The sequence below is a fragment of the Octopus bimaculoides genome, chromosome 18 (assembly GCF_046866305.1).
Source record: "Octopus bimaculoides isolate indiv1 chromosome 18, ASM4686630v1, whole genome shotgun sequence".
Lineage (NCBI taxonomy): Eukaryota > Metazoa > Mollusca > Cephalopoda > Octopoda > Octopodidae > Octopus > Octopus bimaculoides.
In genome coordinates, this window is record NC_142945.1 from 49,374,881 (window position 1) to 49,387,380 (window position 12,500).

Sequence of the window (12,500 nt, forward strand, 5' to 3'; positions counted from 1 at the left end):
ATTGACTGACAAGGGAGACAACCTCCCTGCATGCACATTACACATAGGCGCATACATGTACACATAACACTCATACACTCGCATAAAAACATCAAGCACACACATCAAGGTGGTTGATATGTGGAATCGTTAGACCAAACGTACAGGAAACAAAAGAGAGAAGTAGGTGAGGAAACAACAAGCAGGTGTATTAGTTTGACGCTCGGGAAGAATGGAAAAGTCCTAGACGTTTCGAGCTTACGCTCTTCGACCGAAAGGGATGAGAGGAGAAAATTGGAGAGAGAGAAACGGAGAGAGAAAAAGACGACAATACATCCCACCATATATGTTATTTATAAAATACAACATCATATTCTCATATAAGGTAAGTAATCAATCGGTTTCATACCAAGAGTTGAAAACATGATTGTGTATTTTATCATAAACGATACCTGAGCTAGGAGGGAGGTTGGCAGAATTGTCAGCATGTCAAAGTGCTCATCGGTATATCGTCCGTTTTTACATTCTGAGTTCAAATTCCACAGGGAGCAACTTTGCTTTTCTTCCTTTCAGGGACGATGAAAGAAGTACCAGTGAAACACTGGGTCAATGTAATCGACAGCCAAAAAAGGAATGATGGAATAAATTTTTATCTTTACAGCTGTTTCGGATGAAGCACGATGTGCCATAATCATGAGTCTTATATAATAGTAACAAGATCGCATAATATTGTAGGTATTTTGAATAAAAAACGGATTTTTATTGATCTTGCGATTAAGATTCCTGCGAATAGCGGAGTATAGAACAGTGTTTAAGAATATATAGATTCAGTGAGAAGTTGAGAGGCGTTGAGTGGGGAGGGGGGGGGGGGGCGATAAGTGAGAAACATACAGAGAAAGAGGAATGATAGCTGGAGGATGGGCTTGCTGGAGTGGACTTAGTTCTTAGAAGACATCAAGAAAAAAATTGGGGTGGAAAAGAGAAAATAAGTCTTAAAGACAGAGCAATAAGAAAGATTGAAAGATAGGCAAAAGTAAGTTTCTATTGAAAGGTAGCTTAGCAATGAGAATTGCAGGACGGTAGTAAGGAGCCGATATAGAGAAGGAGCGGGGGATGGGCAGTGAATCAAAGTCCGTAGAATAGATAAGAAGAGATAAAACTAAATAAGAAAATGTAAAGGAGACACAAACTATTGGTTGATCGCACCAGGGACGCAAGTCACTAGAATGGGAAGGCAGAAGAATGAACAGTACACTGGTAAGAGAGTGGGAAGATGAAAAAGTACCGAGTGTTGCCAATTAGTTGTAGCTGTACGGGAATAGAATCGTTAAGGAGGAGGAGGAGATATTAACGGTAGAGATGAAGGTTTAGTTCTTACAGGTGGAACATAAGGATTTATGGTAATGAGATAACGATTTGTAGAACTTACGGCTACACACGTTAATTACGCCAGAGAAGCGATTAAGGAGGCGACGTTATTCTGGTATAATATTCGGGGGTGACTCACAGCATCAATAATATATAAATGTTTTCTCCATTTCTAAAAATGTATAAAGTACTTTTAGTGGACTGTTTTCCTCTTGATAATTTGAATAAGATTTACGAAATGCATACACATACGTCGACAGGCTTACATATATATATATAGCCATCTAACTATCTATCCCGCTTTCTCTCTCTCTCTCTCTCTCTCTCTCTCTCTCTCTCTTCACACATACACACACTCATACACACGCGCGCGAGTGCACACACACACATACAAAGACACGTAATATCTAACCGGAATTAGAGGAATCTTATAACTTTTCTAATTATTAGGAAATTCTATCTAAGGATTATAATTGACATAGCTGCACAAACATGATAATCTGTAGCAATGTACAGGATTTTGTCACTATATACATATATATATATATATATATATATATATATATATATATATAGAGAGAGAGAGAGAGAGAGAGGGTGGTGTCTGCATGTATGTACTTCTCTCTCTCTCTCTCTCTCTCTCTCTTTCTATATCTATCTATCTATCTATCTATCTATCTATCTATCTATCTATCTATCTATCTATCTATCTATCTCATTCTATCTATATATAATTACGTTTTAGACGATATGGTATAGAATTCTTCTTTAACTATTCATGCGCACGTACATACAAACATACGTTCATACGTAGTACACACACATATGTGAGCGTATATATATATATATATATATATATATATATATATATATGTATATATATATACATGTGTAAGCTTACCGTTTAATTGTGAAAGAGAGGGAGAGAGAGAGAGAGAGAGAGAAAGAGAGAGAGAGAGAGAGAGAGAGAGAGAGAGAGAGAGAAGGGGACAGAGGAAAATGAGCACACACACATGGAAAGGAAAACAGCAAGAGAGGGCAAGAGAGAGGGAGAGACAGGGAGGAAGAGTGACAGAGGGAGAGAAAGAGAAAGAGAGTGTGTGTGAAAGAGAGAGAGGGGGAGGGTGGGGAAAGAAATAGAGAAAGAGAGAGACTGTCTGTTGTGCAATGTTGTCCAATATCTTCCTTGATAAGCTTCGTTTTATTTCTGCGCAAATTTATTTTCGGCGTTTTTTTAAAATAAACAACCACATTTAGTTGAAGTCTAAGATAGAATATCAGAAAACCAAACGTAACAAATGTTGCCATTCTTTTTCCTACTCTAGGCACAAGGGCCGAAATTTTTGGGGAAGGGGGCCAGCCGATTAGATCGACCCCAGTACGCAACTAGTACTTGATTTATCGACCCATGAAAGGATGAAAGGTAAAGTCAACCTCGGAGGAATTTGACAAATGTTGCCATTCCACAACACGGAGTGTAGCTAATAAGACATCGTCATTAACATCAGTTCTTCCAAATATTGGCATAGAACCATTTTGAGGGCACAGAAAGACGATTACATCGACTCCAGTGCTCAACTGTGCATACGTTACCGACCCCGAAAAGATAAAAAGCAAAGTCGATCTTGGCGGAATTTGAACTCACTGCTAAGCATTTTGCCTGGCGTGCTGGCGATTCAGCTGGCTCGCCATCTTACGAGGGGTGTATGAAAAGTCTTGAGCCTTAAAAAAACCCCCCAAAAACACGGTACAAGACTTCTGATGAAGGTACAAGACTTCAAGGCTCAAAGGGTCAAAACTTTTCATACATCCCTCGTATGTAGTAACTTCAGTTTTTAGCACAAGGACAACAGTTTCGTGGCGTGGGTGGGTAAGTCGATTACATCGACCCCAGTGATAAACTGGTACTTATTTTATCGACCCCTGAAGGGTAAAAGGTAAAGTCGACCTCAGCGGAATTTGAACCCAGAATATGAAGACGGACAAACTGTCACTAAGCATTTCACCCGGCGTGCTAACGATTCTGCTAGCTCGCTGCCTTATATAACCCTTTCTACTCTATGCACAAGGCCTGAAATTTTGGGGGAGGAGGCCAGTCGATTAGATCGACTCCAGTACGCAACTGGTAAATAATTCATCGATCTCAAAAGGATGAAAGGCAAAGTCGACCTCGGCAGAATTTGAACTCAGAACGTAGCGACGGGCGAAATACCGCTAAGCATTTAGCCCAGCGTGCTAATGATTCTGCCAGCTCACCTCCTTTGGCTGCCTTAAAGAATAAGAATGCTTTAGGTACAAGGCTAGCAACTTCGGGGTTGGGAGTGAGTGGTGGGGGGAATAAATCGACTACATCGTTTTATTGGCCACAAGGGCTAATATCAATTAAAAACATGTAAGGACAAAGACAGGACGAAAGTTACAAAAGGTTTTGTCCGAAAAGGTAGAAACGTTCGTCTAAACAGAGGAAGAAAACGGAGAAATAATAATAATAATAATAATAATAATAATAATGGTTTCAAATTTGGTCACAAAGGCAGCAATTTTGGGAGAGGGAATGAGTCGATTACATCGACCCCAGTGTTCAACTGGTACTTATTTCATCGACCACCCAAAAGGATGAAGGGCAAAGTCGACTTCGGCAGAATTTGAACTCAGAATCAAATAACAAAGAATAACGGCAACACGAAGAGAACAAACACAATAGCAGCCACGACCGCAACAATAACAACGACAATAACAACAGCTTTAACAGCAATAACAACATCATCAACATTCATATCAAAGTGGTTTCTTCCCGGCGTAGTTCCCTGTACATTGAACAAGTATTCACGTCCTTTCTCTCACCACCTACGGCGTACAAACTATTCTTAAACCATGTCTGCGTAGTTACCTATATTAATAGAGATTCCAGCACAGTAAAAACCATGTTGCCAAGGGGGAAAGCGGTATTTGCGTGGTTTCACTTACAACAAATTAGCAGATATTTTTTTTTGTTACTCTTACGTAATTGAGACGTTTTCGTATCGAGAAACAACACGCAAAAGAAAAAAAAAAAAACTAGGTCACGTTTCGGTTCGCTGAGAACGTTTGACAACTTCTTTGGAATGAATACCTGTGTATACGCACTGACGTGCGTACATATAAACGCACACAGACATGCACACACAAACAGACACAGACACATGCACACAGATACACACATACATTGACACAGACACACACACACACAGATACACACAGACACACACAGACATGCACACATACATACGCAAGCACACACATACATACGCATACACACGTACATGTATATACACATGCACACAGACGCACACCTACATACAAGCGCGTGCACACATGCATACACACATACACACGCATGCACACACGCACAATCATACACATACATACACATATACACACACATACACAATCGCACAGTCACACTCATACACAGGCACACACAGATATACACACATACATACGCACACACAAACACAGATATACACACATACATACGCGCACACACAGATACACACACATACATACGCATGCACACATGCTTACATACACATGCACACAGACGTACACATACATACAACTGCGTACACACATACACTCATACACACGCACATACACACACATACGCATGCACACGCATACGCACACACACATGTGCGCTCACACACATGCGTGATCACACACATACATACGCATGCCCATATATATATATATGCACGCGTACACGCACATAGATATATACGCACGCACACACACACACACACACATTCATACATACGTACGCCCACGCACATACGCACGCACAAGGCATGCTCACGGCACACACAACACATTCATGAGCTTGGCGTTCGCGTAGTAAACTATCGCCGTGCTTGTCGTTATGTATTGTGTGTCTCTCTATATAAAGTGGGGTGTCTGACGTCGTTGAGAACGGAAAGTTATACCAAATTACGTATACGCAATTGAGACTAAATAACTGTGTAGGAAGGAGAGAGAGAGAGAGAGAGAAAGAGAGAGAGAGAGAGAGAGAGGGAGAGAAAGAGAGAGAGAGAGAGAGGGAGAGAGAGAAAGAGAAAGAGAAAGGATAGTGGGAGAGTGTGAGAGTGAGAGAGGGAGAGAGATTGACTATGAGGAAGAGGAGGATTACGAAAGAGAAAGGGGAGAAGGAAGAAGGAAAGAAGAAAAAGAAGGGAAGGAAGGAAGGAAGAGGAGAAGGGAGGAAATGAAGAAAAAGAAGAAGTAGGAAGATGAGGAGAAGAAAGAAGACGAGGAAAATGGGAAGCAGTTTAATATACACAGTACAATGATATGAGCTACTAAGAGTTTTTTGTTTGGAGATGCTTTTATATCATGCCTTGTGCCTCCAAGCAATCTTTTGGCTCTGAGTACATGGTCTATTTTATTTGTAAATTAGGACATTGGAACAAGAGAAATCACGAGAAAAACAAAATGAGAAAGTAAATACAAAATGTGGAAAAGTGAATAAAAACAGGAAAAGCAAAAACAAGTAAAGAAAATTAGAGTTATGTACCCTTTGATCGTAAAGCCATAATCAAGCTAGTTATTATAGAATAGTTCAACGGAAAGGGATCCCAAGAATACGAGTCAGCTACTCAATCCGGAGAAGGTGGCGTCCTCCAGTTCACCAAAAGAATTTCCCCCATATGTTTACATTTACTGGAAATAAGTTTAGATCTAAAAAATATACGATTTTTCAGCTATGCATAAGCTGCATTTCTTAGATCCATTAACGTATGACTTGGGTTTCTCCACAATTCCCCACTTGATTGTATGTAGTGTGTAGTTGGTCTTCAAACTACTTAGTGGTTTTATTTTTGTTGATGTGCAGGAAAGAAGATAGGCGGTTTGCGTAACACGTTTTGAAATCACCTTCGCATAACCTGATGCAATTTTCTTTTTTCGGTAAGGTTACCTAGATAACCATTTAGTTAGAAAAGGATCCACAATTGGGTAAAACACGATGACGCACAGAAAAGAAAACGGGAGATGATATTTATAAAATATTTAGCAACATCATCTTGTTTTACGTAGTTGTTTGTTCATTTAGCGGTGGCAACACCGTCACTGACCCAGTACTATTCTTTTCTAATCTAGGCACAAAGCCCGAAATCTTGGGGGAGGGGGCCTGTCGATTAGATCGCACCCCGTGCGTAACTGGTACTTAATTTATCGACCCCGAAAGAATAAAAGGTAAAGTCGACCTCGGTGGAATTTGAACTCAGAACGTAAATGCAGGCGAAATACCGCTAAGCATTTCGCCCAGCGTGCTAACGTTTCTGCCAGCTCATCGCTTAGAAACGCGTGCAAGGTGATTCCAAAAACAATCAGTCCTATTTTGCATTTTCGTGTTATATATATATATATATATAGTATCTGTATATTTTATATTGATGCCTCTAATTGGATGGTTAAACCGTAACCCTTCATACGGGACTTTTTTATACGGGACTATTTGTGACGCACATAGAATAGATTCTTTGGAGTGAAGTGTTTGAACTCACTAGCCGATAAATTTCGTAAGTGCCTTCCTCACGTGGTTTTGATGTCGCATGGTCAAAATTCCCATGAGTTTTTATTAGACACTTTCAAATTTATTCGAATATTGTGGCTGAAGATCGGAATAGAGTAACTTCATACTCTTAACCGTGAAACGTCGTACCCAATTAACTAAAGGCAGGTTTGTTTCTGCTTTTCTCTTCTGTTTTTTGTTCTGTGTGTGCCATAAATATCGCCATCCGTTAGAGAAAAAATTTGTAGTTTGGAATCAGTAGTTCTTTGACTGCTATTTCTAAATTCTCAGTATGTTGGAGAAGCAACTCATACTAATCCCTGTATATTTATGATTATATATATATGTATATATATATATATATATATATATATATATATATATATATATATATATATATATATATATATATATATATATATATATATATATATATATATATCAGGGATTGCACCTAAAAAGTTCCCCTCTAAGGCATGAAGGCATGAGTCCGGGCAAGGTTGTTTATGGAAGACCGGAAGTCGTCTATGCATACCGGTCTCCTCTCTCCATGTCACCGATGTTATCCAAAGGAAAAGCAAAAGCTGATACAGCTTGGCGCCAGTGACGTCGCAAATCATTTCCACAGCTGAGTGACTGGAGCAACAGGAAATAAGTGACTTGTTTAAGAACATAACAGACAGCGTGCTAACGATTCTGCTTGCTCATCGCCTTAATAATAACAATAATAGTGAGAATAATGATAAAGATTCTTCCTGACCTCGGTACATGGCCAGTGATTCTGCAAGGATTGTTGTCAGTCAATTACGTCGACTTCAGTGCTCATCTGGTACTTATTTTATCTGTTTTGAAAGGATGAAAGGTAATGTCTTCCACCTCAGTGGAACTTGAACTCGGAACGTAATGCACGGTGAGAAATATCATTAAGCCCCACCCCGCCACACACACACTCAGATACATACACATTCACGTACACCGACACACACACAAGTAACTTTATCCTTTCGAGCAATTATGCACATATTCACATCAAGGAAAAGATGGACAAAATTAGCCAACGGAATAAGAATACACACACAAGTAGTTTTAGGTTAGGAAGAAGGCAGCTAGAATTGGTTCAGTGCCAGTGTGGTAAATGATTTGATGTCTATTTTGAGAAGAATTCTTCGAAGCTGATTCTGATTTTAAGCTTCTTCGTATCTTTAAAGCTTGTTATTATTCCCCACACAAGGTTTATCTTGAAAGTCAACTCAACCTCAACACTTCACTTACCCATCTTTTCTATCTGTCTGTCTTTCTTTTATCGTAATGTTTCACTTCTTTAACTTTTTCTCCCCCCTTCTTTCTTTCTTTCTTTCTTTATTTCTTTCTTTCTTTCTTTCTTTCTTTCTTTTATTCTTTCTTTCTTTCTTTCTTTCTTTCTTTCTTTCTTTCTTTCTTTCTGACGGGCTAGTCAGCTGTGTGTCTTGATATTTATCTTGTCCCCATCCTTCACTTGCCGACCGGTGTTAGCTTGTTTACATCCACGTAGCTTAGCTGTGGTTTCGGCAAAGGAGACCGACAGACCAAGTACAAAACTTAAAATGCAAGTGAATGCTCGGGCCCAGCTTACTCGACTAAACCTGTAAGGCGGTGCTGCAGTATGGCCGTAGTTCAATGAATAAAAGAATGTAACACAGTAACGCTAACAAGTTATTCGTTTATTCGCCAAATTTATTTATTTTTTTTCGTTGAATCGTGATGACGAAATGGGTGGAACTATCATTTGTTTATTTTAGAAAGATTTCATAAACCGAACTTGTGTATAAACACAGAAGAGGTAACTAATTATTGGGTGGAGTTATTTGAGGGAAAAATTGTTTGATATCATTACTGTTAGGTCTTCTGTTCACTAATTGCCTGTATAATCTCAGTTAAATGGTGTTTTAAACTTCTTATCTCTCTATAATAATAACCGACCAAAATGTTGGTTGGCTGGCTGGTTGACTGATTGATACAGTCCTCCAGTCACACTTTACATCCTACAGAGAGAAAGGGAAGAGCGTGAAAGAGAGGTGCAGGAAGGGTTAATATACGAGATACCGAATGAATACACATACTAGGCTTGGGGGCAGGTAATGAGTAAAAGAACACTACACCACCAACAGCACCAACACCGCCGCAACTACTACTACTACTACTACTACTACTACTACTACTACTACTACTACTACTACTACTACTACTACTACTACTACTACTACTTTCCAAAAACATGCAATCCAACCATTTTGAAATGAAATCTGTGTGGATAACAGAAATTATGAAGTTAAAAAAAAAAAATCAGAAGAAAGAAAGAAAAGAAAGATGTTAGATTTTTCCGGATGTTGTTCCATGAATTTCACTTTTGGTAAGAAGGAAGATTCTATTTTTAGATAGAAACTGATGCCAATTTTTGTATTTTGGCTAACTTTTGCGATAAAATTTTTTTCAGAATCTAGAGAATAAAAATATATTAACGAAATCTATTTTGGTTAGCTTCTGAGATAAATAATCTTTTTTAAATCTATAAAATAAAAACATATTCATGATTTCAAATTTTATCACAGGGACAGAAAATTAGAGAGCGGGGCGGTAAGTCGATTACATCGACCGCAGTACGCCACTGGTACTTATTTTATCGACCCGAAAGGATAAGCGACAAAAAGCTGACCTCGGCAGAGTCTGAACATAAAGAAGCAGAGGAATTGTTGTAAAGCATTTTGTTCAATGTATCAACTACTCTTTTCTATTCTAAGCACAAGGTCCGACATTTTGGGGGAGGGGGCCAGGCGAGTACATCCACCTCAGTACGCAACTGGTACTTAATTTATCGATCCCGAAAGGATGAAAGGCAAAGTCGACATCAGCGGAATTTGAACTCACAACGTAAAGACAGACGAAATACCGCTAAGCATTTCGCCCGGCGTGCTAACATTTCTTATTTCTTTATTGCCCACAAGGGGCTAAACATAGAGAGGCCAAACAAGGACAGACAAAGGGATATATATATATATATATATATATATATATATATATATATATATATATATATATACACCGGCCGGTGTTTTAATGGTGGCAGCTGACGAAGGATATGTTTTCTATGTGGCCTGCTTGTTTGTTGTACCTTGTTTATCATTTTGTCCATGTTCTTTTGCAACGTCATGTACCCAGTTATGTATCTATATGTACATGTAGATGAAGGTATATACATACATGTACATATATATGCATATACTCATATATTGTTTGTATCACACGACAGAACGCACGCGTTAACCTTTATACAGTAAGTTTTGAACTATATATATATATATATATATATATAGTTCAAAAAAACAATAACAAAAAAACACAACAAAGTGAGGACGTGATATGGATAGTATTATTGGACGCTCAGGAAAGGAAAGAGAGAGTGTATGACGTTTCGGGCGTAGCCCTTCGTCGGAAAGATGGAAAGTTCGGAGAACTATCTATCTATCTATCTATCTATATATATATATATATATATATATATATATATATATATATATATATATATATATATATTAAATCTATGACCGAGATATATAAATATATACATATATATATATATATATATATTAAATCTATGACCGAGATATATATACATATATACATATACACACACATAAACATTTATATATACATATACATACATACATACATAAATACGTACATACACACATATATACATACACACATATTTACATACATTCATGCATGCACTCACGTCGGTGTGTCTGATAGCTGTGAAACATATAACGGCATATGATATGTAGGATGAAACAGCTGTAACCAGCCACTAAACAAGACAAGTAAACTGTCAATTTTGATGTAATTAACATTTACACAGAAACAAAGAGAAATTTCACGCATATATATATATATATATATATATATATATATATACATACATAGATATGTATATGTTTATATGCATGCATGCACTTATATATATCTATCTATATGCATATGTGTGCATGTATCTCTCTATTTTTCTGTCCGTCTGACTTCTGTCTATCTATCTATCTATCTATCTATCATATATTCTTCTAAACTTCGCTAATTAAGACGTTTAGTCAATGAAATCGCTCGATCGAATCTTCAGAAAGAGGAAACATTTATTCAGAACAACGATATTCTAGTATCTTGTTTTAAATATATATATATATATATATATATATATATACATATATATATACATATATATATATACATATATATATATACATATATATATACATATATATGTGTGTATTTATAGACACAATGAAACACACACACGCGCGCGCCCGCGCATGTATAATGTTATGTAACTCTAGCTCGTACCTCCTGTGTCGGAATGTGTAGATTCCCGCTTTGTGTGCTTTTGTTTAGTTTTTATTTCCGAATTTTTTTTTTTTTTTTTTTTGACTGCTAAATCTAACAGTCTATCGCACCCGGATCTCATATGAAAACAACGTCAATAGCCGAGTAAAGTGCTTAACAGGTGACAGCACTTGGTAAAGGGCATACGCATACATACATACATACATACATACATACACACAAACACATAGATACATACATGCAAACATACATACATACATATATACATAGACACACAAACATAGATACATACATGCATGCATACATATATATGTGTGTGCACAGACATACCTAAATATTAGTATTTATGAATATATGTGCGTATAATTACTATTTGTGTGTATGGGTATATATACAAACATATATATACATATATATATATATATATAGGTATATATATATATGTCTATATATATAGGTATATATATGTGTATATAAATATATATATATATATGTGTGTGTGTGTGTGTATGTATGTATACGTTGCATTATCTATCTATACATATCTAGATCTATTTAGAAATGAATACACGCACATACACACACACAGACACACAAGAACATGCATAAATACAGACACACACATATATACGACGGGCTTCTTTCAGTTTCCGTCTACCAAATCCACTCACAAGGCTTTAGTCGGCCCGAGGCTATAGTTGAAGACACTTGTCCAAGGTGCCACGCAGTGCGACTGAACCCGGAACCATGTGGTTGGAAAGCAAGCTTCTTACCATATATATATATATATATATATATATATATATATATATATATATATATATAGATGTGTGTGTGAGTGTGTATGTGTTTGTGTGTATGTATGTGTGTGTGTGTACGTATATATATGTATACAAAAGTACATACGTACTTTTACACATACGCACACAGACACACACATATATTGTGTATATGTCTACATATGTATTTATGTGATGTATGTGTGTGTGTGCGTGTGTGTGTGTGTGCGGGTGGGTATGTGAGTGTGTGTGTGTGTGTGTGTGTATATGTTTCTGTGTATTTATTTGGTGGTATATCATGTGAAGGAGAAAGAAATATTGAATTGGCAGATGTGTGGGGTAGATATGATGGTCGGGTGTTGAAGGGGTACCTGTATAGATTACCTACAATATAAGAAACCCATAAAATGTTTAGTCTAAGGCCACCCGCCACCCTCTTAATTGCATTACCTTGT